Source organism: Babylonia areolata, chromosome 20, assembly GCF_041734735.1.
Source record: "Babylonia areolata isolate BAREFJ2019XMU chromosome 20, ASM4173473v1, whole genome shotgun sequence".
NCBI classification, from domain to species: Eukaryota; Metazoa; Mollusca; class Gastropoda; order Neogastropoda; family Buccinidae; genus Babylonia; species Babylonia areolata.
In genome coordinates, this window is record NC_134895.1 from 204,674 (window position 1) to 209,673 (window position 5,000).

At 41.5% G+C, this 5,000-nt stretch overlaps 1 protein-coding gene across 1 annotated transcript in view; it reads left to right on the forward strand.

The window, feature by feature from the left end:
- The first annotated feature begins 3,112 nt into the window (after positions 1 to 3,112).
- Positions 3,113 to 5,000, forward strand: part of LOC143294808 (sulfotransferase 1A1-like) — a 33,636-nt gene continuing 31,748 nt past the window's right edge. Inside the window, exon 1 of the mRNA XM_076606302.1 lies at positions 3,113 to 3,184. The gene's annotated coding sequence lies outside the window, so the exon portion shown is untranslated. The remainder of the gene's footprint in view (positions 3,185 to 5,000) is intronic.

Below are 5,000 nucleotides of genomic sequence, written 5' to 3' on the forward strand. Positions count from 1 at the left end.
TCCCTTCCCTGTCTCTTCCTTGTCTTCAGTTTCTCCAGTTTTGCATGCGTGTGAATGACTGGTGCGAAAGCGCTTTGATTTGTCTATGCACAAGATTCAGCATTATATAAATATCATCATTATTATTTATTATTTAAATACAGCGTTTTGGAGAAATCGATGTTTCGCCGATAAAATTCAGTGGTTTCTAAACGATTGATGTAGTTGGTCAAAAACAAAACAAAACAAAATTAAACAAGAAACAACAACAACAAAACACAAAGGACCGTGCACGTGTGAGTACACGTGTTCGACATACTTTCAGAATCATTCCACAATTAATGCCCCCAAAGAAGAAAATTCTGCAAGCTCCCATGCAGGTGGTCCTTAAGTGTTTGTGGACCGTGTATGTCTATGTCTGGTGTCAAATACCCTGTTGAGATAATGCTCACAAAGTACAGGCCGCTCATTGCACTGCTGTACCAAAATGTTTTGTGTGTTGGCTTGATTGCAGTTTTACCTGGACGTGGAATGGTCTTTCAATTTCTGGTTTGACTGAGCTTTTTAACGATGATTATTTGGGCCTCTCATCAACTGGTTTTAAGGGCTGTCGGATGAATTAATTATTCACCGCTGAAATGGTGGCACGTTTGCCGCGGTCCGCTAGGATCAAAATTGAAAGCAACGATTTGGTTTCCACTGAAACAGCAAAGCCAGTAAGGTTTACACGTTGGCAACAATATCCCTACAAGCCCGCGCTTTTTTTTTTTTTTTTTTTTTTTGTTGCTTTTTTTCTTCTTTTTTTTTTTAACGTTTTGGTTTCATATCACATATACTTCTGGTTTAAAGTGTTACAGATGAAACTTACCCTGTGTACACGATTCGCTGAAACCTGTTCCCTGTTGGAAAATTCAGCTTCACTGTAAAAGTCACACTGATCTACTGGCCTAGATTGAAATGCGCACGCACCTGTTGTTCAACTTCTGTTAACCTTTACAGCATGTGCCTGTGGTAGTGCAATGAACGGGTGTGCCCCACTGACCTCTTTACCACGGCTTTCAGCTCCGGTCAAACGTAAAGTTCAGTCAAACAACGAACGCTCAAGCTGTTACCTCGATGTGAGGAACTGGCTGCTTTTTGAGAGATAAATCGAGGGTTGAAGAATGAACACAATGAAAAGGCAAAGAAAGAAGGAAAGAAACGAAAGAAAATACAAAAAAAGAAAGAAAGAATGATCTTGCTTTCAGTTCCCCTCCCTTCATACTCCATGAAACGACAAGGATCTGAGTGTTAGTATTTGATGGCTGCAAATTGATTCGAATTGATCATTCGACAGTTCGTCACCCCATCCAGTATGAAGCAGCAGTCATGATCAAGTAAGTAGCTCTCACTGCACGCTTCACTGACCATCCAAAGACACGAGCAGTTAGAGGCACGCTCCAAAATTCTGAAGCCTTTTTTTTCTGCAGACGAGGCACAATTTATATACAAGGTTCACGGCTCACTTGTAAGCGCAGCATCAACTATTCCAGTCACGGTTTGTACTGGTGCTTGAAAAACTCTTGGCTTTTGGAACCTCACACACCTTGCAAAGGTTGCTTGTGTGTGTGTGTGTGTGTGTGTGTGTGTGTGTGTGTGTGTGTGTGTGTGTGTGTGTGTGTGTGTGTGTTTCTCTCCCTCTTTTTCTCTCTCTTCAGGCGAGACGCAGATTTCATTCAGCCATAACCGACATTGCAAGAACATCAAAGAGAGTAGCTGTATGACATGTGTGGATTCTTGATCTGATTGTGACAAGAGGCTTTAGTCAGTGTACAGTGGACGGCTATCATTTCTTTTACACTTTACATTGTATTGTATTGTATTGTACTGTATTGCATTGTATTGTATCGCATCGTATTGTATTGTATTGTATCGTGTTGTATTGCATTGTGTCGTGTTGTATTGTATTGTATTGTATCGTGGTGTGTTGTGTTGTATCGTATTGTATTGTATCGTATTGTATCGTGTTGTATTGTTTTGTACCGTATTGTATTGTATTGTATTGTATCGTGTTGTGTTGTATTGTATTGTATCGTATTGTATTGTATTGTATCGTGTTGTATTGTATTGTATCGTGTTGTATTGTATTGTATTGTATTGTGTTGTATTGTATTGTATCGTATTGTATTGTATTGTATCGTGTTGTATTGTATTGTATTGTGTTGTATCGTGTTGTGTTGTATTGTATCGTGTTGTGTTTATTGTATCGTGTTGTATTGTATTGTATTGTGTTGTATCGTGTTGTATCGCATTGTATTGTATTGTATCGTGTTGTGTTGTACCGTATTGTATCGTGTTGTGTTGTATTGTATTGTATTGTATTGTATCGTGTTGTGTTGTATTGTATCGTATTGTATCGCATTGTATTGTATTGTATCGTGTTGTGTTGTATTGTATCGCATTGTATTGTATTGTATCGTGTTGTGTTGTATCGTATTGTATTGTATCGTATTGTATCGTGTTGTATTGTGTTGTATCGTATTGTATCGCATTGTATTGTATTGTATCGTGTTGTGTTGTACCGTATTGTATCGCATCGTATGGTGTTGTAATGTATTTTTTCCTCACGCGCTACAGTTGTTCTCCATGTGAGGTTGGGGCTGTTCACTGCAGAAGGAGCAAGTCCCCACGATCAGGCGCAAAAGACATACAGTATACGTGACCAGAGGCTACAAGTCATCGTCTTGTCCAAAGCATAGCGCCCACGCCACCACACACAGTCCAGGGAAGTGGAGGAGTAGAAATCCCTGTTGTTGCGGGAATGGAATCCGGGGAAGAACATCCGGTCCCTACCCAGATGGACGCTTGATCCACATTACCACCGTTCCATGTTGTCTTCAGTGATGCAAACCCGTGTTCGGTGTCATGTCTGTAAAGCAGGGACTGTCCACATGAGTCATTCCAGACAATGTTCTGCTTTGAGAAAACCGTCGCTCTGGCTGTCTGACGTGTTGTGTTGTGACCAAATCGATGTTGTGTGTACGGGGGGGGGGGGGGGGGGGGGGGGACGGTAAAATCCGGGAGGGAGGGGGGTGGTGGTGGTGGTGGCATTGTTTGAGGACACAGTTCTACGACCAAACAGCGTTCAACCTTACTTAGGTCAAGATGTCGGTGTGAGTGTACGTGTGCTGGTGCTGTTAAGTTTGTACTTGGGAGTCCTGCATGGGTCAGTATCTTGATGAAATTATTTCTTTGTATTATCTTATGTTACTTTGTTTCATTTTATTTTACTTCATGCTCAAAGTTATTTCATGCTCAAGTTATTTTATGCTTGAGGCGCAGGCGCATTATTGATGTGCGGGATCATTTCACAAGGACACAGGTACACGTAGAAATGTGCGTATGTGGGAGGAGGGGGGCCGGTTCTGTGTCTGTGCATGAGCGTGTGTGCTCACACACACATACTTACACACACACGCACACGCGCACGCACGCAAACACACAGACACACACACAGTGGCATGTGCATGTATCAGTCACTCTGTATTTCCCCTTTCATTTATGTATCTTGTATTTGTATATTTATTCATCAAACTCTTTCTCTTGATTGATTTACACAAATTTTTTTTCTTACATTTTCACTCAGAAACTGTTGCAAGTGTTAAAAGAAGCAAATTATTTCAAGCTGGTCTGTTTAGAGTCTGTAAAACCCATCAGGTAATAGGCAACAGACAATGAATGAACTATTCGACGACCTGGGTTTCTGTGTGTGTGTGTGTGTGTGTGTGTGTGTGTGCGTGTGTGTGCGGGCGCGCGCGCGCGCGCATCTCTGTGTGTGTGTGTGTGTGTTTATATATATATATATATATATATATATATATATATATATATATATATCACAGGTGTATGGCCATAGGTGACACATCTTGCACGCCCTCTTCCCCAGCATGTCGATAGTTCAGTCAGGCAGCCTGTTTCGCGGTCTCGTGTGTTCACCCGCTTGATTCAGTGTGTCCGCTGTCAGTCTCTGGGAACTATATATAGCACTGAATGCAGTGAGAGACCCAGTGTCTTTGCTCGAACCTACTTCCATACCTGTCGAGCTACCTACCTGCATGTGAATAACAGCATTGCTACTGTTGTTGTTGAGTGAACATTTCACGGCAGTTGTGTGTGAATTATTTTTCCCCTTGGGGGGTAAGTGCTTTCTTCACGAAACTGGTGTTGGTTTCTGTGTCAGTTTGTTTCTGTTTGCAGTGTGTCCTAATATTGCTGTTGCAGGCATACAGGGTTTTGTGAATTTGTGATTTTTTGGCACAAGAGGTACGTGGGGTTCTATTTTTTTGTCTAATGTGTGTTTGTATGTGCATGCATGTGTGGGTATGTAGGTGTATACGTACACACACACACACACACACACACACGCACGCACATACACAGAGCGTGACATGCGCATGTATTAATCTTTCTCTAATCCCCTTCCATTCATTTTGTTTGTTTGTTTTGTTTTATTGATTTATCCTACTCTTTCTCTTTCTTGATTTCCATAACTTTTTTTTTCTTACATTTTTTTTTACTTCAGTATGCATTGAAACCAGTGTAAGATAAAACAAAATTGAAAAAGCAAAATATTAAACTGATCTGTTTAGAGTTTGTAAAAACCACCAGCTTATGTGGAACAGACAATGAATAAATCAACCGACTAAACGGATTTTTCTTTTTTTTTTAATCTGTGCCTGTGGTTTACATGGATTTGCCTGACTTGTGTTTCAAGTCAGTGGGACAGGTATATGACACCAGCAAACGACGTCACCGACTTGAATAAGTGCTCCCGTGCGTGCGTGCGTGCGTGTGTGTGTGTGTGTGTTTCAATATCACAGGTGTATGGCCATAGGTGACACATCTTGCATGCCCTCTTCCCCAGCATGTCGATAGTTCAGTCAGGCAGCCTGTTTCGCGGTCTCGTGTGTTCACCCGCTTGATTCAGTGTGTCCGCTGTCAGTCTCTGGGAACTATATATAGCACTGAATGCAGTGAGAGAC